This window comes from Akebia trifoliata, chromosome 11, assembly GCF_017979445.1.
Source record: "Akebia trifoliata isolate Shusen 1 chromosome 11, ASM1797944v1, whole genome shotgun sequence".
Lineage (NCBI taxonomy): Eukaryota > Viridiplantae > Streptophyta > Magnoliopsida > Ranunculales > Lardizabalaceae > Akebia > Akebia trifoliata.
In genome coordinates this window covers 39,145,782-39,170,758 of record NC_141385.1, presented here as the reverse complement: position 1 = coordinate 39,170,758, position 24,977 = coordinate 39,145,782, and the positions used below count along the sequence as shown (strand labels likewise).

Below are 24,977 nucleotides of genomic sequence, written 5' to 3'. Positions count from 1 at the left end.
TCAGTGTGATAATTACTTTAAAAAAAAATTCTAAATCAAACCCGAAACAGAACATAAAGAATCGGCCCTAGGAGATCTAAGAAAAAAACTTAATGAAACCGACCCTAAAAAAAAATCATAACCTATTTATTTCTACGATGAATATTTGTAAGTCAGAAAGGTCTGTATCCGACTAATGTGCGCTGTCACTACAGCACACAATCTGAAATTAGATAAAAAAAAATTTCGTTTACAGCGTTGATTGGTGGCCGATTTTATCCTGCCATTGCCACACTCAACTTGAGATCAGATCGAGGGAAATAAAAAACTCCAAGTGAAGAAAACAAATCTCTTCTTTTTTTTTATATAATCCTGATAACGCAAAGATGGAGAACGACAATCTATTATTTTTTTTTCAAAAACAGATGAGAGATGGAGAGCAAAATGTCATAAATCTGCCAATAATGTGGTCAGTATCTTGAGGATGAAACGTCATCCTCTCCATCTTCAGAATCGGCTCAAACCCACAATCTTGATGATAAACATCGAGGAAGGATGACGTCCAACTCGTCACAATCAGCAACCTCCAATTCATTCTTCGACCACCAACAGACCCCAAGATCACATCGATCTTTGAGAGAAACTGAATCGTTAAGGTCTGATTTTTACAGAGGGAAAACAACGATTTCGATTGGACTGAGATTCCAGTCGATCGGTTGGAGCTCACATCGATCTCTGTTGGAAAACAACGAAACCGAGTAACCGACGACTTGGTACCACGGTCTCTCTTGTTAGCGACAATGAAAACAATGGTCTCTCTTGCTAGAGACGATGAGGCACTGGTCTCTCTGTTTAGAGACAAAGAACATGAGAGAAGAATGTTCTAAGGAGATGATGTGCGGTTTTAAAAAAACGGTTTTTGCTTGTTACACACCCACTTAAAATTGTTGTCAACAGAACTTAGAAAACGAAATTTAAAAAAAAAAAAAAATTGATTTTATTCTTATTACACACCAGCCCCTCATTGCTGTAGACATCACCCTTTAAAAAAAAAAATTTCTTTTATTTTCTTTTTGTTTTCTTCCTTGTTGTTTATAGGGCAACACGCCTAACCATAAAAAAAATCACTTTTTTTACTTTTTTTTTTAAGTAAAATGGTCAAATATCAAATCAAGCACACACCTAAATTTTTAATCGAAATATAATTACATGTGTAAAAAAAATCATGATCCAAAAACCATTATCTCATCCTCAATAAGATTATTCCTTTGAAATCTCGCATTATTTAGGGTCATTCCGAATGCCTTTCGATTGAACCATAAAAAAAAATGATATACCGGATTAGGATATTCAAGATTGAATCACATGATCTATGATTAAGCCAAAAGAATAACAAAAAAACATAAATAAATAAAATACAATAAACAAATAATCAACTAACTAAAAATCAAATAAAAAGGTCCTATTAGCGACGTATCCCATACTTGGGGCTTTTCAAGTTTGATCCTCGAAGGTCCCCAGTGGAGTCGCCACTGAAAGCGCCCTCGATCCGCTTTTGACCCTCGAGGTTTGGGAGTCGCCACCTAGTTATTATGGTCTAGGAACCAAACTGACTCTAAAATGGATAAAAACTAATCTACTATAGAAAATCTGAATTCGGGGATCATGTTACGGGATTGGAAGGTGTTAGGCACCAACCCTGCCCGGCCATTGCTGGTCTCTACTTATCCCAAATAAATCTACATCGCTAATGACAAACCTAGATTAAAAATAATAAAAGAAAGCTTACCTTCGATCTGCAAAAGTGCTATTCCCTCAGATCTGGTGAAAACGGCTCATTGTACCGTATTCCTTACTTCGTTCTATCTCCGGATCTAATTTCTGATCTCCGAGGTAAGGTATCTCCTTCTTGGATCTAGGTGCTTCGAATTTGTTGTGGATTTTTGGGATGTTTTTGAAAGATTTTTGGGTGTTTTTTAGGCTAAAATCAGAGCAGGGGTATTAGGTAAGGAGTTGAGGCTCCAAAATTAGGATTTTGGAGAGGTTGTGGAGGCCTCTTCACCTACTTTTCCTAGGATTTTTTCTTTGATACGAAAATAGGGTGTGGAGGCTCCTATTTATAAAGTTTTTAGAAGCATTAGGGTTTGATTAGGGTTTCTTTTAGAGTTTTAATTAGGGTTTTGACTTTGGTCTCATGAGATGGACTTAGTCTTTAGGGCTTTGACTTAGGGTTTTGACTTTAGTCTTATGAGATTGACTTGATTAATTTAGATTAGGATTTTGATTTAGGGTTTTGACTTTATTCTTATGAGATTGACTTGATTAATTTAGATTAGGGTTTTGATTTAGGGTTTTTACTTTAGTCTTATGAGATTGACTTTAATACTTGACTTTAGTCTTACTTAATTGACTTTAATTTTGACTTTAGTCTTATTTGATTGACTTTAATATCTTGACTTTAGTCTTGTTTGATTGACTTTAAATTTTTGGAGAACCCTTCTCTATTATATCTTTAATTCTTTGGACCCCCAAATGGAGGGGTCCTTAAAGAAATATCTTGCGAACCATCAACAATTTTGCCTGAAAGCCTGATTGATCGATTTTTTTGTTCACATTTTAAAATTAATTTTATTAATGTTTCACTTTACATTATTTAATGATTTATTTATTAATTTTGAAAATTTTAATTATTAAAATTGTGAAATTACCATTTTGCCCTCGGAGAGAATTTTTTACGTTTTAAGTCATTTTTCCATGTTCTATGAATTATTCCCAAAGACCAAAGTATCTTTTTGGTTTGACCACACCTTTTAAGAAGGGCATTCTTGAGTTTTCACAAAGAGGGAGTTGACCCTCCAATTAAATAATGCATTGGGTATTGAGAGATTATGGGAAATCAACATGTGTCACCTTTTGAAGAGATGTGAGAGAATCGACTTAGAGTGGGCTTGGTATTGAACTTTGGGAATGGGCTTTGTCTTGGGCTTAGGTTGGATTAGGAAATGGATTTGGTTATGAAGTGGACTATGGTTAGGGTATCCGGGTTGGTTTATGATAGGAGATAGGAAATTAGAGTGGATTAGGGATAAGGTTGAGCATACAAAATTATATGACATGATGCATGTATGCATGTATGCATGAAAATGATGCCAAGTGGCAATGCGGGTCCGTCGAAAATCTTGAGTTCTAAATTAAAATCAATTCGAGGAAATTTGGATTTTCCTAATGGGTTCGTGCAAATTGGGGTGTTTACACCTATTAGCAAAACTTTATTAATGCTTCTAGACCCATCAATTGAGAAAATTCTAAAAACCTGGATTTCATCTTCTGATATCTAGTGTAGTACTTGAGATGAAATGTAGTACCGTCACAGTTTCATGTAGTGTAGTCAGTGTAGTTGCTTGGTGGGTTGCCGTTGCCGTCAGGAGGCAGATTTGAGAAAAGCGGTTGATGACTCGGATTGGTTCTCGCGTCCCTGTGCCCAGCTCCGAAAACTAAAGTGCGCTCCTGCCGAACGTAGGCCAGAACATGACTACACTGACTACACTACACTTGATAGAAGTAGGCCCAATCCACTTAAATCTGTGGCACTAGTCTTCCCTCTCCTTAATTTGTTGGGAGTCTGACTTTGAAACGGGCTGCTCGCATCAAAATTTCAGTGGAACTCACTTCACAACATGACACGTGGCATTCCAAAAGCTTTTTCCCCTTTGTTGGAGAAAATAAAATTTGTGAGTGAGTGGGGTTGCGATCATAGTTAATGAATTCGCGACTGATTCACGAATTAGACGGATAATATTCTTCCCGATCAAAATTGCCGTTGGTTTCAAAGATTCAAATTAATTCGCTGATCTTTGAATCCCAACAACTAGATCGCGATTTGTACATATATTCCGTAAGTATTTTAATAACATACTTTATATTTCCCTGTTCTCAGTTCTCACTTCAAAACTCAAGAGAAGGGAAAAAAAAAAACCTTAAGTTGAAAATCGCCTCCACCTGCCCACCGCGGAGTTTATTCGTTCGCTACCGTGGAGCATGATGATTTTGGCATTAATTAGTACATGCTTTATACTTTTCATTTACATTGATTATTAAATGGATTAAAACTAAATCTTTAATTGCGAATATATATTTTATTGGATGAAAGTGATTGTAGATTATTTACTTACGATATTTTTAATTCAAGTATTGATAATTTGATTAGTAGATTAGAATTAATAGGTCACATCATATGTTATATATATATATCCGAATTTTTGAAAGTTTTAAAAATTGTTGAATCCGAATAATTCTCGAACTATTTTCGTATAGTATTTTTACCATCATACGTTTTTTTAGCTGAATTTTCAAGCGAACCATTGCATCGCTATTTCAAATGGTATCCGATTTATTTTCGTACCATTTTTTCCCCATCCACCGAATTGCTAACTATGGTTGTGATAGCTTCTCTTCATTTATTTAGTATCCAAAATTTTCCACATTTCACATTTCATAGGTAAAACGACCATGACCCATCACAATCATTTCATCTAAATATTTAAGACGAGTTTGGATCATGTCCATAAAATTAGATTGTAAAATAATTCCCACTCTTTTGGGCCCACTAAACACTTTCGAAATCAATCTGATTATTGTCTATGCTTAATTGATCCAAACTTCGAATTCCTAACCAAGGAAACTTTTGAATCTTCCGTTGGGCAAGAGGTGGGCCATGCATTCATGACTACTAACGTCCCAAGATTTTGCCACTTGGAGTGAAAGGAATCTGCGAGTTGTGTTGCAATATAAGTCCTTGGGAGTGTCAGATTTTAGTCTCTTGCGTTTAGTTTTCCAAAATTGCCGACACACATATTTAGTCTCTTGCGTTTAGTTTTCCAAAATTGCCATCACGCATATGTGATTAAAACGTACAGCTCCACGAGCCACCACCATTCACCATAACTGAATACCAACCAACCACCACCCATTATTCAAGATAGATTTTATTGCACACCAACTTTTGCAAACGGCACCCCAATTCTTAAGCATACGTCTTGGGGTGCCGTTAGTAAAATTTGGTGTGGCAATATAAGCTCTCTTATCTAAGAAGAGTGTTGATCCTGGGCCACGTGTACTTATGTTATATAAAAACACCCAATCTTACTATAGGGTACCATACAACTCTTGCCATTAGCTCTGATTGCATGATTTTTTCTTAATTTTTACTCCTTATCTTGTATCTTAAATTTGAGTCAATGAGAAGTAGAATTGGTCATAGTTACTTTTAGTGGTTAGAGTTTAATTAAAATTATGTAACGGAGTTCTATTATAATTCTAAGTCATATTTCTTAGAGGGTTAATGACTGTGAGAATATGTACCGATTAGTCCCCCGGAAAAGAATAGAATTTAAGTCCCACTTAATAAACTATTCACCTGTTTTGGATCTTTTGAAGATTTTTTTTTTCAGAAAAATACCTTAAATACACTTTTAACAACTTTACAAAGTGGTTTAATCTAAAAATATAACGAGTCCAATAAAACAATCAAACAATTTATTTGGATTTTTGTGGAAATAAAAAAAATTAACGATTTTTTAATTATTAAAATCTATTTATAAATTCAATATAATTTTATTTGACTCATTGAATTAAACTTGCTAATTTTTTTCGTTGAATCAATTAGATGAAAATTCAAGTCGAGCTTTCAAATAATATTTTAATTAGTTGAAATTATTTATATTTTTTTAATAAATCTAACATACATAGATCAAATTAGTTTGATGATGATGATAATCATACCCGTCATCATCATCTACATGAGTTAAAAATGACTAGTTTTGGGAAGAGAAAACAAAGAATTTATTTATTTATTTTCGTTTAGATCTTTTTTTCTTTCATTCTTATAAAAGAGATGACTATAGTCAAGGGTCGTAGCGTTAATTTTAAAACATAGGATTACTTCAAATATTCTCAAATAAACACGTTTCTTTAGACCTCAAAATTCGTTGAAAGGGTAATTGTGGCATTTTTGCTTCAAAAATCCTTTTTAGGCTAATATTTGATAAAATAAGTACTTAAGAGTCCATATTTTTTCAGAAGGGACTTTTTTGTACATATTTTCAAAAAAATAGGTCTTTGGGGTCATTGTCCCTTTCTTTAATCGGTCATATGTATTGATCATTTAATCCCCACTTCATTTTATCTTTATAAATCAATACAATCTAGTGTTTTTATATACAACTGGTATCCATATCCATTTGTAGAATAATGAAATTTGAATGATTCCCTAGATTGAACTATAATAAACCTAATAGGATTTGTACATAGAGAATTTAAAACCTAAAAAACTAAATAAAAATAAATCCTAATAAATAGACTAGACTAATCTTGATTTTACCATAATCTTCACAAGGAAAGATTAAGTTTATCAATATACAACTTAATTAATTATAGTGCACCCAATGTCACACATACTAGATTACAATTAATATTAAATGATGAGTGTTTTTCACGTTGGTCGTACATGGGGCATGTTTCACGTTGGGTTGGGAAGTAATTAATTTATATTGACATTGACATGGACCTTATCGCAATCTTCTTTGATTTCATTTTCGTACAACCAGCTCTTATTGCTATAAAAGGGATAGGGGGATCTGATAAGTGACATTCACCCAAAACTTTTGGAACTCCTCTTAGTGCAAGTCTTGTATCCTAAGAAAATGAGTGGACAACTGATTAAAGAACTTTCCTTCCACATATCAATCCATGTGGTTTGGGAGTTGCTCGATTCAGGACAGCTTCCCACTCATCTCATGCGTTGGCTACCAGATATATTCAAATCGATTGAAAACAAGGGAGATTATCAAGTTGTCACTCTTCAGCCAGGTATATATATATATATATTACTTTTAATATATTTAATGATTTGATAACTTCCTCAAATGAACTTAAATATAGGTCAGAAATTGTTGAAATGACCAGATGAAAATCAAAGTTTAGACGAGTTGTTTACTTTAAATACATTGATTACAAGATCGTTCATTGCATCAATCTCGAGGGAACCAACTAAATATTTGTATTTCTCTTTATATATGTTTACATCTTTATTTTTTCTATATTATTCTTGGATCATTTCCTTACAATTTCTTTTTGTGATTGAGTTAGGGAATCCGAAACCTCTTACCTGGACAGAAAGAATTAAGCAATACAACAGGGAAACATATACAGTGACCGTGGAACAGATTAGTGGAGGGTTTCTTGATTTGGGATTTACCAAGTATGAAGTTACATTCACAATCACGTCGATAGGCGATACTTCGTGCACCGTTAAAATTGAAATCTCCTATAAACTTAATGATGAATACAAGGGTTTTCTTGTCAATTCTTTTCTCCTTTTGGACTTGTATGTCAAGATCGCGGGAGAAATCGCAAAGCATGCCCAGGGGGGAGCCAGCCATATAAATCAGGTTATACCCTAAGATATTCCCGGAGAACCTGAATATTATATGCTACTTTAAATAAATTAGGTTTCCAATATGTGTGAAGTGTTTTTTGTGTATGTACCATCGAGTCTTATGTGTGTCTGTTAAGTATGTTGTGTTTGGTATTACTTTTGTAAGTTTTAAGTAATCTCTATGATAAAACCTTGGTGTGCAATTGTGTTTTTAATTAACAAGCATTAGATTCCTCATGAAAGGCTCATTAACATCTATTTCTCTTCCGATCACTGTCATGTGTCGAACAACTTGGTAAAAGATGACAATTGATTGAGTTGTTAGAAAAGAAAGAAAATATAGGACACAAGAAAAACTTGTGAGAATCGTTTTTGTTTATATATATTGTCACTGGACTAAGCCTACTCATGTCTTCTATTATCTATATTTAGCTCAATTAGGCTGTTTCTGGCCATATTCGTGGTAGAAACAAAGAGAAAGTTTGTAAGTGAAGGGCTTGGAGAGAAAAAGAGGATGATGAGTCATCAGGATTAATGTGAGAGAAACAGGGCAGGAGAAAGAGAGTTGTGGGTGGCCGGGAAGATGAGAGTCGTGGGTATTTTGTAGTGGTTAACACTTTCCTTACTAACTTAGTAAGATTTCAAATCTTACTAAGGGATGTTGCTCCCACATGACTTAGTTACAAAGACAATTCAATGCGGCATCCTTCTAGATTTTATTCACAAACTCATATTGAAAAAAAAATTGAATTTCCTTTTTTTAATTTTTGAGCTGAAGCAAGGTGTTGAGACTTTAAATGAAAATTACATGGAGAAGAATAATATTTTCTCGATTTGTTTTTCTAGGTTCTTAAAATTTCTTCCTGTACAAGCCCTTATGGCATCGGATAATATTTTTGGGATGCCAACATGTGAGCTAACGACCCTTTGTGGGATAATATTTTACAATGTTCTGGTACGCAGCAGACTTGAATTCCATCCTTCATCATCTGTAGTTTTATACAATTAGAGTCAGACTAGCCTGACTAACTTAAGTACAATTTCAAATCTCACTAAAGGTCATGAACTCACATCTAGGCATCTAGAAAATGATCTGATGCCATAGACATGTAGAGGAAGAAATTCTAAGAGAGTTGAAAGAGAAAAAAATTGGAAAATAATTTTCACACCTTAGATCAAGCTAAAGCATATTTTTTTGAATCTGAGTTTTCAATGAAACCTACATGGCAACATATGGTAATCCATGTGGTCCCAATGACTTTAGCAAACTCAATTTCCTTTCTTTTTGATGTGGTTCATCTTTAAGTAGAGATGTACATTCGGGTAAACCCAAACCGGACCGAACCGAGTTTTTGGGTTTGGTCTATGTTGGGCCGAAATCTAACCCAACCCGAAATATGTCGATTCGGGTTCTAATTCCAAATGTTGAAATCGATCCAGACCAAATCGATTCTTTCTTGTTCAGGTTTGGGTAAACTCTTTTTTTTTTTTTTTTTGATATATTTGTTTAATTTTATAAAAAATGATTTTAAGAGGAGTTGAACCAAGGACCTAATGGAGACAAACCACCATTGCTTACCATCAAGTCAAGATATTTTTTGTGTTAATTTTTTAACTATTAGTATATTATAATAAATCTGATTTATAAACATATTTTAAAAAAATTCAAATTTTTACCATAAACCCCCTCATCGGCCAACCCAAAACCCAATTTAAAAAAAAAAAAAAAATGGTAAAAATATTCAAAAATAAATTGAAATTTTTGTACCCACCCCCCCTCTCCAACGGATTTATTACCATTTTTAAATCGTTGGGAGGGGGTGAGAGTAAATATGAATGTTTTATTTTTATAAATACTTCAAAATGAATTTCATTTCTTACTACTCCAAATTCTCCAAATCTGTCAATCTCTTTAATTTATTTTCATAATTTTATACTATATTCTCTAATATTATTAAATTGAGATTTATTCTCAATTAATTTGATCATCAAGTGATCAATATTCTTCTACATGGCAAGATCAAGATCAAATCATCATCAAATGATCAAATCTTCATCATGTGATCAAGACCAAGTCTTCATCAAGTGATCAAGAATTTCTTCTACATAGCAATATCAATTGATCAAATCGACACGTGGTATGATCAATCAATCAAAATCAAAATTTTCTACATAAAGTATAGCGGTTCTAATTTTTTTTCTTAATATTATTCGATTAAGCTTCTCCTCCCTTTTTTATTTTTTCTCTACTTCTAGGTGAAGTCTAATCAACCTCTATTAATTTTAATTTTAGTATTATTTTAGTGTTAATTTCCATATAATGGATCCTCAAAATATTAATATCGATGATTTTCGAATTCTTAATGATACTCAAAATTTTGATTTTAATTCATTTACTTATGAGGGAGATAGTAATGATTCGGAACCCTCTAATCCTATTCTTAATCTCCTAAAAAAATCAAAAAGATTTCGATCTAAAGCATGGCAATATTTTACCCAAATAGATATTGTAAACCTAGATGGAAGTAAAATGGGAAAAGTAATTATTGTGGAAAAATTCTAGCTTATTCCAGTACATCTACTGGAACGAGTACAATGAATAAACACATAAAAAATGTGTCTTAGATGATGAGACTATCGTTGTTCTTCTCATCGGAGTTAATATTAATTTTACTTTTACCTTACTTGTGGGGTAAATAGAGGATCGAACCCAAGAGAAAGGAGTAATAGAGTTAAGTTAAGAGGATAAAATTAAAATTAACTAAAAGGAACTAAAAATTATTTCTCTTTGTATTTTTGAAGTTATAAGAAGATGTAAAATTATTAGAAAATGAACTAAAGTAAATGAAATTAAAAGCAAGTAAACTTATGAAATTAAAACACCATTGGAGGTGGATCTAACTAGAACATGTTGATGAGCAATTCCTAATTTCTAGCCTTTTTATAACTCAATCGTAAGGGCTTGGTGTTAGCTCCTTAGATCGAAAAGTTTTGCAAATGAAATGAAATAAGGGAACGTAAACAAAGTAGAATTCTTTGAAAATTTTCTACTACCAATTATCTAGTTTAAGCATATTTTATCTTGATCTAATCTAAGCATAAAGTATCTATATTAAGAATAAAAGATGCAAGAAACTTAAAGAGAACTCATAAGTATTTTAAATAAAAGAAAGGTATGAAATAAGAAATAACACAAGAACTTGCTCTAGGCTTTTTCACTCTCCAATGGAGGGGAACTTAGCCTAATGTCATTGTAAGAGAGGGAAAATGAGAGATGAAAGAACTTTTCTTCATTTCATGGAGAAAATTACAACTTCTTCTTCTACTTCTTACAAGACTATTTAGCCAAAAGAAAATAACTAGAAAATAAAAATACAAAAAATAAGAGAATAGGCAAAGAGCCGTAGATTAAATGAGTCTTGGATAAGAGAACCAAGATGGGACCCTTTCTCTAGAAATGAAGGCTCTATTTATAGAGAAAAATATGTATAAAAGAGTCTAAAAGTAGCCTCTACTTTTATTTGCACAAAAAGATAAAAGAAGAAAATATGAGTTAAAGATTAGGACATTCCAAAGTGGGCCAAAATGCTTTTTCCTTGAGATTTTGATTCCAAATTGTTGATTTTCTGCATAAGAAACACACGTAATTAGATTTATCTAGTAAATAAATTTATTTATATATAATTAAGCCTAATTAACATGCAACGTGGTGGTTTGAGGCTTATCATGATTATTATCTTAATATGAATAAATAGGTACAAAAATCAAGATAAATATCCAGAAAATGTGCGTATAATTGAGTGTTTGGAGATACTCATCACACCCCCAAACTTACCTTTTTCTAGTCCCTAGAAAATAAAATTGCCACTTTCGCAGGCACTTTGACTGCATTTAGCGAATGCAACAAGCCATTGAACCGCTAGGTTACCCCTAGTGGACGAGTTTGACTCGTGAGGGTTTGCAGAAAATATACCCACAAAATTTGAAAACAACTTTGAAGTAAAAATAGTCAAAATCAAAACTTATATTGAAAAGCACAAGTCTTTTTTTTTTTTGATTTTGTCAATCAATTAGAAGTACTGCTTGGTATAGAGTACCAACCTTTATTTCTCTACGATAAAACTTAGATTTAAATTGACCTTTGAGCGATAGTGATTCTAACTCAAAAATTTAAGAGATTCGATTTCCTAAAATGAGTTTCAACCTTCTAACTACTCAAGAATAACTGGAGTAACTTAGTGTTTAATTCTAAACTTAGCATCCTATCTGGGGTAGTGAGAAGTGTAGATATTCACTTTAATACCTCTAAAGGGCTTTATTTGTGATATTCCCGTATACTCACATTTTTACACTTGATGGCTTTCACCCTACTATAAACTTTTGGATCTTTGACTTTTTTTTTTTGAACGGTCTTTTTTTTTTCTATTACTCTTTCACTCTTTTTCTAAGAAAAGTAGGCAATCCTTTTCAAGGTACCTAGTCTAATTCAATGGTTGCTGTACAATGTGTATACAACCCAGTTCTGTTTTTCTTCTAATCAGCTAATCAATTGAACAAGGAAGTCAAAGTTCATCAAACCTAGTTTTTCCTTAAACTCTAGGTAGAAAGAAAGTAACAAGCTCTCTTAATACAATCTAGACTCTTGGTAACCTTATTAGAAGTGACTATAAACCAAAAGATAACTTTGCTCTAATTTTTGCCTAAGAGAAACACAAATGGGGACTCCAGATCATAGCTTCAAATAAAAGACTGATTAAATATTTTTAACTAAGTGCTTAAAGATACAAGCTAAGATTTTGAGCAAAATACAACAATGTCTCTTGAAGTGCATGGATTGCCTCCCAGAAGCGCTAAGTTTAACGTCTTTAGCTAGACGAAAACATAGTTAATTTTGATAGACAGGATCATCGAGAAAAAGAACTTCCTCCTACAGAACATACTCGAGAAACGGTTTGAGACATTGGCCATTCACTTTGAAAGTGGATCCGTCCTTAGGATTAAGGACTTCAACAGCACCATGGGGGTAGACTGTTTGGATAATATATGGGCCAGTCCATCGAGACTTAAGTTTTCCTGGAAAAAGGTGGAGTCTATATCATACAACAAAACTCTTTGATTAAGAATGAAATTCCTCCTAAGAATGTGCTTATCGTGAAAGAATTTGGTACGTTCTTTATACTTTTTGACACAATCATATGAGTCATTTCTAATCTCTTCTAACTCGTCTAGATGTAATTTTCGCTTCTCACCGGTTTTATCAAAATCAAAGTTGAGGCGCTTGATCGCCCAATATGCACGATGTTCTAGTTCTATAGGGAGATGGCAGGCCTTGCTAAAAACTAACTGGTAGGGAGACATCCCTATGAGTGTCTTGAATGCAGTCCTATAGGCCCAGAGTGAATCACTCAATCTCAAAGACCAATCTTTCCTTGAAGGATTGACTGTTTTTTCTAAGATAGTCTTTATTTCCCTGTTAGAAATCTCCACTTGCCCACTTGTTTGTGGGTGGTAAGGTCTGGCAACCTTATGCATTATGAGGTATTTCTTCATCAACGTAACAAAGATCTTGTTGCAAAAATGCAAGTCACCATCACTTATGATAGCTCGCGGAGTACCAAATCTTGAAAAAACCGTCTCCTTGATGAATTTTATCACAACCTTGTGATCGTTAGTTGCACATGCCACGACTTCGACCCATTTTGACACATAGTTAATGGCAACTAGGATGTATTGGTAACCCTGTGAGATAGGAAAGGGTCCCATGAAGTCTATGCCACACGTCAAAAATTTTGATGATTAAGATAGGATTTTGAGGCATTTCATTTCTCCTAGAGATTTTGCCTAATCTCTGACAGCTATCACAAGATTTGCTAAACTCGTGGGCATCACGAAAAATACTAGGCCAGAAAAAACCGTATTGTAAGATTTTCATGGCAGTCTTCTTACCACTGAAGTGCCCTCTACAGGCATGATTATGGCAAAACTCTAGGATATTGACTTGCTCACAGGTTGGAATACAACGTCTAATGATTTGATCGGGACAATACTTAAATAAGTATGACTCATCCCAGAAATACCATTTTGTTTTCGACAGAAGACGGAGTTTCTCTTGGCTAGTCATTTCGACTGGGAATTGACCTGTAACTAGGTAGTTGACGATATCCGCATACCATGGAACATTGGCTTGAGAGATTTGCATAAGTTGCTCATCGGGAAAAGATTTAGAGATGGGTAAGGACTCCTCAAATGGCTTGTTAATTATCCTAGACAAGTGATTAGCTACGACATTTTCTGCCCCTTTTTTATCTCGAATCTCGATATCAAACTCTTGTAGAAGTAGAATCCAATGGATTAACCTTGCTTTAGCATCTTTCTTTGATAGAAGGTACTTCAATGCTGCGTGATTTGTGTAGATCACGACTTTAGATCCTATGAGGTAGGGGCGAAATTTTTCAATGGCATAGACCACTGCTAGCATTTCCTTCTCTATTGTAGAGTAGTTAAGCTGAGCATTGTTAAGGGTTTTACTTGCATATTGGATAACATGAGGTTGTTTTTTGATTCGTTGGCCTAAAACAGGGCCTATTGCATAATCTGAAGCGTCGCACATAACTTCGAATGGAATGCTCCAATTTGGAAGTTGAATAATGGGTGCCGAGGTTAACTCGGACTTGAGCTTGTTGAACGCAGAGAGACATGACTCTGAAAAGTCGAAATGAACATCCTTTCCCAATAGCTCACATAAAGGCTTCGAGATTTTTTCGAAATCTTTAATGAATCTACGATAAAAACCTGTATGGCCTAGGAATGACCTAATTTCTTTGATCGTTCTAGGAGGTGGTAATTTTTCAATTAGACCTACCTTTGCCTTATCTACCTCAATCCCCTTAAAAGAAACAATGTGCCCTAGCACAATCCCCGATGTTACCATGAAATAGCATTTTTCCCAATTGAGGACTAGATTGACCTCTTTCCAACGTACAAGGACCAAAGTCAAGTGATGGAGACATTCCTCAAAACTTGGTCCAAAAACTGAAAAATCGTCCATGAACACTTCGAGATATCTTTCTAACATGTCAGAAAATATACTCATCATGCACCGTTGAAAAGTAGAGGGTGCATTGCACAATCCAAAAGGCATGCGACGATACGCGAAAATTCCAAAGGGACAGGTGAAAGTTGTTTTCTCTTGATCGATTGGAGCAACAGGTATCTGGTTGTACCCGGAATAACCATCTAAGAAGCAATAGTAAGAATGTCCTGCTAGACGCTCTAACATTTGATCAATGAAAGGTAAGGAGAAATGATCCTTAGGAGTCATCGAGTTGAGTTTCCTATAATCGATACACACTCTCCATCCATTTTGGACTTGAGTGGGGATTAATTCGTTGTCTTGGTTCACTACCACAGTGATACCAGATTTTTTAGGAACTACTTGTATAGGACTCACCCAACGACTGTCAGAGATAGGATAGATAATACCCGCATCTAGCAATTTTATCACTTCCACCCGAACCACGTCTTTCATGATAGGATTTAGCCGTCTCTAAGGTTTTAAGGAAGGTTTAGCAAAATCCTCTAAACGAATATGGTGCATCATCACAAATGGACTAATTTCCTTGATGTCAGCTATACTCCAACCAATAGCTTCTTGATGTTCCTTTAATACTCCTAACAACTTTCCCTCTTGAACTTCATTGAGGTGAGAGGAAATGATCACGGGCAAGGTTTGATTCTTGCCAAGAAATGCATATCTCAAGGTCTCTGGAAGCGACTTGAGTTCTAATTTTGGAGGCTCGACATGAGAAGGAACAAGGTTGGATGTGTGCACAGGAAGACTTTCAGCTTTTGCGTGCCACCGCACAGAATCTAAGAGTGGAACGGATTCAAGCAAAGTATTGACTTCGCTTATAGACTCTTCTACGTTTAAGTCAAGGCCAAAGTGAGCCAAACATTTCGTTAGGGGATCAGAGTATCCTAACTCTTGATACGTTTGATTGACTAGCGTATCTATCATGTTCACTTCCTCCATACCATCATCTACATCAATTCCTTAGAAATTGTGGAAGACGTTCAGTTTTACTTTCATATCCCCAAATGCTAAAGTCATAATTCCGTTTCTACAACGAATGACTGCGTCAGACGTGGCTAAGAATGGACGTCCTAAGATGATAGGAATATGACTGTTCGAATTGATGACTGGCTCTGTGTCTAAGACAACAAAGTCAACAGGGAAATAGAAATCTTTGACTTTAACTATCACGTCTTCAACTATACCCTTTGAAATTTTTATGGACCTATTGGCTAGACTCAACGTGATATCGGTGGGTTTCAAAACCCCCAAACCTAATTATTTATAAATCGAATATGGTAAAAGATTCACATTGGCCCCTAAGTCTAAGAGACATTTGTCGACCACTTGATTTCCAATATGAATGGAAATTTTCGGACATCCCGGATCCTTAAATTTTGGTGTAATTGTTTGTTGGATGAGCGACGAAGCTTGGGCTGCCATGATAGCTTCCCGAGGAAACGGTGTTTTCCTTTTAGCTGTGGTCAAATCCTTTAGGAATTTCGCATAAGAAGGTATCTGCTTAATGACATCTAGGAATGGGATATTGATATGCACATTTTGGAAGACTTCTAAGATACCATCAAATTGCTTATCTTTTTTAGAATCTCTAAGGCGATGGGAAAATGGAGCTTTTGGAATTGGCGAAATGATAGGAGGATTTTCCAATTCTTTCTCCTTCTCTGTTGGAGACTTTATGACTTTTTTTTGAACTTTGTCTTTCTCTATGACTTTTTCTCCCATGCCAATAGGTTGGACCTTGTTGTCCACCTTCTTTCCCGAATGCAAGGTGTGGATAGCCTGGACTGAGTCTTGTGGAGCTCTAGAATGGCTTCCTACTTCGTATTGACCTTTTGATCCGTTTGGAATCAAAGGTTGACCTCTAGGGTTAGGGATAGTCTGACTAGGAAATTGACCTTTCTCTCTTCCACTCAAGGAGAGAGCTAACTGTCCCAACTGAACTTCCATCTTAGCTATAGATTGCGCAGTGACCTGGTTAATCTGAGTTTGATTTTGATAGGTTTGCTGTTGAGTTTGGATGAACTGCTGTTGCTGCCTCATCAACTCGGCAATCATAGATTCTAAGGACGACTGTTGTTGGGCAGGCTGCTAGTAATTGGTCATGGGATCTGGTATGATGGCTCTACAATCTGTAGATTGTTGGGGTTGATAAGGGACTTGAGGAACAATAGCTTGGTTTGTGGAAGAATCAGATTGCCTAGGAAAACTCTTATTGTACCCTGACAGACCATTAGATTGAATAGGTTCGTTCTATCTGTATGAGAAATTAGGATGAAACCTATTATCTGGGTGATACATTTGGCTAAAAGAGTTTGGAGTTGGCTTCCTAAAAGTACTATAGCCATTAATCACATTTGCTTGTTCAGCTTTGATTTGAGGCAAGGTGGGACAACACTCAACCAAATGGTCGTTGCCGTCGCATATGACGTACAAAGAACTCAGTTCAACAGTCACTTGCGAAATTGTACGAGGATTTAGGTGAGGTTTGGATGCTGAGATGGTAAAGGCATCTAACTTCTTCGTGAGATTGTTCATCCCACTCACTAGACTAGACATAACATTTTTGAGATCAGGGTCTGCCTTCATCTCATACATGCTTGTCTTTCTAACCAGATCATCTCTATCAAATTCTTCTTGGTTAGTGTTCCAATTTTGAGCACTCTCGATTAACTCTACGAGAAAATCGTACGCTTGGTTTGGAGTCTGGTTCATGAACTGGCCCTTATGCATTGACTCGACTAAGGTACGTTGATTAATTGTTAATCCTCTATAACAACTTTGCACCAACTGTGCTTTGTCAATGCCATGGTGTGGGCACTTGACCAATAAATCATTGAATCTTTCTCAAGTTTGGGAAAATTCATCATCAGGACGGGCTCTAAAATTTCTAATGGAGTCCTTCATTTTCTCAGTTTTGGCCACGGGGTAGAATTTGACCATAAATTTCTTGGATAGAACATCCCAGGTAAATATGGAATTGGGTGTTAGGGAGTTCAACCACGCAGCTGTGTGGTCTTCCAGGGATAACGGGAACAGAATAAGCTTGATACTCTCCTCATCTAGATTCTGATTTCTAAAAGTTTGATATACAGTCAAGAATCGATTAAGATGGATGTAAGGTTGTTCACGCTCTAAACCGTGGAACTTAGGGAATATATTAATGGTGACAGCCCTAATTTCAAACTGAGGTGCATTGTTTAATGGTAGATCAATGCATGTAGGAGGAGATGCGGAAGTTAAAGTGAAGAACTCATTGAGAGTTCGCTCTCGATCACCCATCATAACTACTGATGGTGTCTTGCGTATCTTACTGATGGTACGTTCGATCTCAAGATCAAATGGTTCTAACACGTTGTTTTGTGAACGTCTACCAAGCATACAAATCACACAATCGATCAAACAATCACAAAAAAAAAGACTGGACCTAGATAGGTTGCCTAAAACTAGACAGCTCCTAACTGGGTAGAAATAACACAACTAGCCTTCCAACTCGATTCTATGAAGTCAAGTTTGAATCATTCGGATCTCCAGATCGGAGGTGGCGTACAATGCATAAGCAAGGGCACTCTTAAGTCACCTTCCTTTCTTGAATAAACTGAGTCTATCCCCTCAAAGGGCAAGATCTTACTAGATACAAAAAATGACCAAGAAGCGCAATTGGCACAACTTGAAGCGGAATTTCTCCTATTGAGCTCGTGGGCCCTATAGTCAAGTCTAATTGATTTTAATTAATTTGATTGGATGACTAGTGAGTTGATTATCTTAATTAGAGCAAGAAATTGATAATGACTTCCAATCCTTATCTTATCATGCCATCCCTAAGAGAGGGGTGCTCTTTACTACTTAATTAACTATTTCAAGTGTGTGCAAATTGGAAAAATAACACACAAAGGCAAAGAGTAACCCACTAGCAAAGAGAAGCGTGGGTGTTTCGAGATTACCTTCCGTGCTAGACGGGGTGAAGACGGTTTGAGTCGACTTAGGCCACCAACTCCAATTTTGGTGTGCAAACCTAAGGAGCCGTGACGGTATTGTCCACCCGTCGTCCTTCCTTAGTCTATTACAATCCAAGCCTTCTTGGATAATTAAAAAAATTTACAAGGAATCCTATACAATAGTTTCTAAAGCAAAAAAATAAACCTAACTAAAGATTCAAGGAAATTGAAAGAAAAGAAGAAAAAAAAATGTTCACCTACAAGAAGCAAAATAGAAATGTTAGTAGAAATGATAGTAAACAGACTCAAAAATAGAATCTGACTTACCACAATCTTACTAACTATGTCATATTTAATAGAAAATTTCGTTCTACCCCAAATCGATATACTATAATAGTAAATTGGATATCAGAGCAGAAAGTTACAGTCAGTTTAAGTTTTGCTGTTAAGGGTGAAAAAACAAACGGGAATGACTTTTTTTTTTTCAATGTTTATTTTCTTTTTTCTTCTCTCTTAAAAACCTCAAGAATACTTGAACTTATAGAAAAAAAATAAAAGAAAAAAAATAAAATAAAAATGAAAGAAATTTATTTTAAATCAAAACTTACCACTAATACTTTTACCTTTCCTCGGCAGCAGCGCCAAAATTTTGATGAGACTATCGTTGTTCTTCTCACCGGAGTTAATATTAATTTTACTTTTACCTTACTTGTGGGACAAGTAGAGGATCGAACCCAAGAGAAAGGAGGAATAGAGTTAAGCTAAGAGGATAAAATTCAAATTAACTAAAAGGAATTAAAAATTATTTTTCTTTGTATTTTTGAAGTTATAAGAAGATGTAAAATTACTAGAAAATGAACTAAAGTAAATGAATTAAAAACAAGTAAACTTATGAAATTAAAACACCATTGGAGGTGGATCTACCTAGAACATGTTGATGAACAATTCCTAATTTCTAGCCTTTTTATAACTCAATCATAAGGGCTTGGTGTTAGCTCCTTAGATCGGAAAGTTTTACAAATGAAATGAAATAAGGGAACGTAAACAAAGTAGAATTCTTTGAAAACTTCCTACTACCAATTATCTAGTTTAAGCATACTTTATCTTGATCTAATCTAAGTATAAAGTATCTATATTAAGAATAAAAGGTGCAAGAAACTTAAAGAGAACTCATAAGTATTTTAAATAAAAGAAAGACATGAAATTAGAAATAACACAAAAACTTGCTCTAGGCTTTTCCACTCTCCAATGGAGGGGAACTTAGTCTAATGTCATTGCAAGAGTGGGAAGATGAGAGATGAAAGAACTTTTCTTCATTTCATGGAAAAAATTACAACTTCTTCTTCTACTTCTTACAAGACTATTTAGCCAAAAGAAAATAACTAGAAAATGAAAATACAAAAAAGAAGAGAATAGGCAAAGAACCTTAGATTAAAGGAGTCTTGGATAAGAGAACCAAGATAGGACCCTTTTTCTAGAAATGAATGCTCTATTTATAGAGAAAAATGTGTGTAGAAGAGTCTAAAAGTAGCCTCCACTTTTCTTTGCACAAAAAGACAAAAGAGGAGAATATGACACTACAACAAATATGGCAATTAGGAACGGTTTATTACCGTTCCTAAGCCACTATGAAATGGCTTGCAGACCGTCTTTAATCGAGGCGTCGTTAATGAGGTTAAACGGCTAAAACCCGTTCTATATTTCATGATTTGGAACGGTTAAAAACCGTTCCAGATCTCGGAATTTGGAACGGCTTAAAACCCTTCCTAATCTGCGTCTTTATATAATAGCACACGATAACCCAAAAAGATTTGAGACATCGGATTTTATAGAACTGATGTCCTACGTTTGAGACTTTAGACATCAGTTATAAACCTATATCTAAAATTGTTATAAATTGATATCTAATTTTTTTTTTTTTTCTTTTCTTGCTACCTGCCTATTACCCACGGTTAAAATATATCGAAATAGAGAACATCGAGGTTCTCTATCACATTAATTTATACAAAAAAAGAGTTGCAATGAGTCATAATTTATAAATCCAAAATTACAATGCATCGATAAACTATTCGCAATCATTACACAAGCACAAGTGCTTACAAGGAAGCAATGCCATCACTCTCATCCCTCCCTATCTTCTTTAAGATCCCCACAATGCCCGCAACTACCAATAAAAAAATTCTTTCGTGTCACCACATTGCATACTCTCACGATGAGCTTCCGCACCTTCAAAAGAGTGTTTCAAACAAGTGCTCCTGATCAATCAAAGATGATGCAGATAAGCTTCCACTCTCAAAGATGATGCAGACAGCTGTCTAATCAATTATTTCACTATCAATGGAACACAATAAATAGCTATTGTTTTACAAATAATTATTGATGGAGGAATGTGATTCATGTCAATATAGTTGGGATAGAGGTGGTGATGATTATATAGCAAAAATTGTCGTGGGTCATAATGGTGATGATGATGATACAGCAAAATTTGTCACAGGTTATAATTACTAGCACAAATGTAGTAAAAAGTCATTTTCCCAAAATGTGACTCACCTGAATTTCACTTTTATAAGGATCCCAAATTTATCGAAGTCCATGTCATGCTCATCTGAAATACATCATAAAAAATGAAATGAAAACCAGGGGAACTGTTTCCGAAAATAGTAACCGATATATCCAACAAGAAAATATTCGATAATACTTCCATCAACCTTATTTTAGTTCCTATTTAATGTTAACTGTTCTGGCAAATACAAGAGCCTCAACAAGGTAGGATAGACAGCCACACAGTTAACAAGTCGCATAAAAAAACACAAATAGTGTGTGATTGAGGGGCAGGTTACCATCATAGTCTATCAAATTGAGGGACAAATTCCCCGCCAATAGATAACTTGGACTGTTATGCTGTTCAGACTTGGTTGGCTTTCAAACAATCTTTCTAAGGGATATCTCAGATTTTACCGATAAGCATGGTTTTAAATTAACAGAATGTATCAGTCAATACATATTGGTATCGGCCAAGACCGATACAAAACATTGAATGTATCGGGTATGTATCGGCTGATACTGTCTAGGATTTTCCATAAACCAAAACATTTAATCGATACGATATTTTAAATCTTGTCAATAAGAAATAGGTTCTACAAGCAAGCCCTACTGATAGAAGTAGAAAATGCACTGTTTTTTTTTTTAGTATTTCAATCTAACTTGGGAAATAAACAAAATTTCCACTGTAACAATCAAGTAAATGAAGAAGGTTGCTTCCAATGAGTTGTAAACTTGTCATGGTAGAAAAAAGAAAGGCTTGTCTAAGAAGGAACTAAAACAATTTCATCACTTAAGAAAAAACAGATAAAAATATCCATTTCCACCTAAAATCACAAGCATTTATAAGAACAAGAACACTAAGACAGCTAAAACCAACCTAGTTAGGAGACCAAACAACCTTATCATGCATACATGTCACTTTAGAAGTCTAATTAGCAGAAAAATTAAAGTACCCATTATACAAATTAAGGAAATTAGGAAGCTTACTTGCAATGAGTTGCAATGGTTGCAAACCCATCAGTGTTGAACCCGTCACAGCTCACAAGTGATAAAGCTTTGAAGTTGTTAAAAGATTGGGTAACAAACTCTAAACTCTCATCACTAACAGTCATCCTTTAACTAATTTAGTATATTTCGTATTCTATAAGTTATAGTCCCCTTTATAATCTAAAAGGATACAAAATGGGAAAAAAAATATTTAACTAATTCCACATAACAAGAATGCCAGCTTACCTTGCAAGGAAAAATAAAGTGGCGCCTCCTGACCTTATTCACTGTTATTTTTCAATCTTTTCCTCTCCTCTTTTCTCCATTGATCATGCAAACCTAGCACAAGGAAATACTAATTATGAAAATAAGCCGAACTAAGCATGATATAGAAGAACAAAGAAGAGTATAACCCCAAAAGGGTACACTAGTTATGGAAATAACTCATAAGGGAAAGTAGGCATACGCTTTTTCTCTTCTCTTCTATTTTTCCTTAAATTCTCTATATTCCTTCGCAAACCTGACAAACACATAGAAGTAAGATAAGTACAGTGTAAATTGAAGAGAAATACAAAGTGAAAGGACAAGTGGGTAAAGAGTTCCCTCGGACCCCCTTTTTTTTCCACCAAGAAAGGATTTGTATTTAAGAAGTATTACAAGGATTCAGGGGCAGTCACCCTACTTTATAAGAGAAAACTGAAAATATGGGAGGTCCAAAAGATCTCTCATACATGCATACAACAATATCAGACACTGCCCAGCATATTGCACTGACATTCAAAGTTTGACAATGAAGTGAACTGTGCTACCCAGAGATGGCATGGATATGGTGCAGTTATTTTTGTGGAACTTTATTTTAGTACACTGAACAATCAGACATGGGTAGGACACCTATTTTGAAATGTCTAGGCAATATTTGATGAACACTTGATGTAGTTTGCATGAAGAAGATATAGTCTCAAACATGAAGTAAGATGGAAAACCAGATATTCAATTTATGCCTTTCATAAATGGATCCACCAGATTCTATAAAGACCTCTTATTTAAATCGTATGTTAGTCCTTTTTTGAGTAATTCCTTAATATTAAGCTTGCCTAACAAACTAGATGAAGTCTTGAGTATTGATGCCAAAACCTGGGTTCAAAACCCAAAAAAAAGGGCATCACAAACAATCCAGCAGGGGTAGAGCATCAAAACTTTGATTTCCCAAGAGACAGCCAAGAATTACCTTTGGATTTGTGTCTGCTACAAGTAAAAACTGTCTGTAACCATAATATAAAAAAAAAGTGAACTTTTGTGATAAGATGCACACTACTTTAACTAATTTTTTTTACTGATTCTCTTTAGTGTGGATGGTCCAAATAGTATGGTACAGAGAGTACAACTACAGTATTCCTTTCATTCATCATATTAACTTTCAAGGTAGGTATGAACCACCCAATGCGTCCAGCCATAGGGGAGGGAACTCCAGTAGTAAGACTGATGTACACTATACAGATGGTGTGTTGCTTGAATTGCTTGGATAAATGGGCATGCGAGTGCTTATCCTGTCATTTAGAAGGTGATTGAAATAGCCTACCAACTTAAACAAATAAAATCAAGGTACCAAAATACAAATTTATTGAGAACTTAAATGTCCAAATTAATTCAAGTTCTACAAACACATTTGATACTTGAAGAAATGATAAAATGAGCATGAAAACTTTCTCATAATATCAGTACAAAAAACCTTTTGGAGTAAAGAAATTGTAAGTTCACTTCTATACTTACTGATGCATATATCTGAAATATTTAAACTTTGAGAACTTACATAGAAAAGAAGGGACACGTGTAAGAAGCAAACTATGAATTCATGTTCCCAAACAATCCCCTAAAGTAATTTGATTTCAAACGACAAAGCAGAAACACCTGATCTATAACAATTGATGTTGCTAATCTCTGTTCGTGTTCCCCACAGCTTCAAAAAGAATCTGTGATAAGAGATGCTAATCATCCAAAACTATTCCAACCCTAAGTTTGAACACAATCACAATTCACATCAGAAATACAAATAGCTGCCCATGTTTCATATAAGAGATGCTAAAACAATCAAAATTACAACTGCAAGAAGAATGTAACTCATACTACAAGAATGATCTGAAAACTAAAGAGAACTGTAAACGAGATCAATAACGGACAATGGATTTAAAAAATCTAGCAAAAAACACGAGTTCATAAAAATAAAAATAGAACACTGCTAAGGTAGCTTGAAACCCTAAATAAGAGTATTCGAACCTTCGATTCACAAGGTCAGGGAAGAAATTGAATCTCTCTTCTCTCTGTTCTCTGTTGCTTGGTGAATCCTTCGGTTCTCCTCTACTGAGTGAGCGATTGAGCGAGATAGAGATGAGATCGAGGGATAACGACTGAGATCGAGAAACGATCGAGGGAGAGCGACTGAGCGAGAGAGAGATGAGATCGAGGGAGAGCGACCGAGAGAGAGATGAGATCGAGGGGATCGACTGAGATCCAGAGAGACTATCGAGAGAGAGAGAGAGAGAGACGAGAGAGCGACAGAGATCGAGAGAGAGACACACACAATTGGGAGAGACGACTGAGAGAGCTTTCGTTCCAATTAATCAGACGGATATCGGGTCGGATAAAATGCAGATAAAACAGTTTTTAAATGTAAAACGGCTTAAACCCGTTTTTAATTAGAAACGGATAAAATCCATTTTATAATTTTGTTCCTGATTCACTATTTTCTTGTAGTGTGAGTTAAGGATTAGGGCATTCCAAAGTGGGCCCAAATACTTTTTCCTTGAGATTTTGATTTCAAATTGTTGATTTTCTATATAAGAAACACACGTAATTAGATTTATCTAGTAAATGAATTTATTTATATATAATTAAGCCTAATTAACATGGAACGTGGTGGTTTGAGGCTTATCATGATTATTATCTTAATATGAATAAATAGGTACAAAAATCAAGATAAATATCCAGAAAGTGTGCGTATAATTGA

At 34.9% G+C, this 24,977-nt stretch overlaps 2 long non-coding RNA genes across 2 annotated transcripts; both read right to left on the bottom strand.

The window, feature by feature from the left end:
- Positions 1-20,402: 20,402 nt before the first annotated feature.
- On the bottom strand, positions 20,403-21,098 carry LOC147391583 (uncharacterized). Its single transcript, XR_015170300.1, has 2 exons — positions 20,993-21,098; positions 20,403-20,697 (listed from the first exon to the last, which is right to left on the bottom strand). It is a non-coding gene; the product is annotated as an uncharacterized LOC147391583 (long non-coding RNA).
- On the bottom strand, positions 21,099-24,585 carry LOC147391582 (uncharacterized). Its single transcript, XR_015170299.1, has 3 exons — positions 24,248-24,585; positions 22,440-22,493; positions 21,099-22,312 (listed from the first exon to the last, which is right to left on the bottom strand). It is a non-coding gene; the product is annotated as an uncharacterized LOC147391582 (long non-coding RNA).
- Between the last annotated feature and the right edge of the window lie 392 nt (positions 24,586-24,977).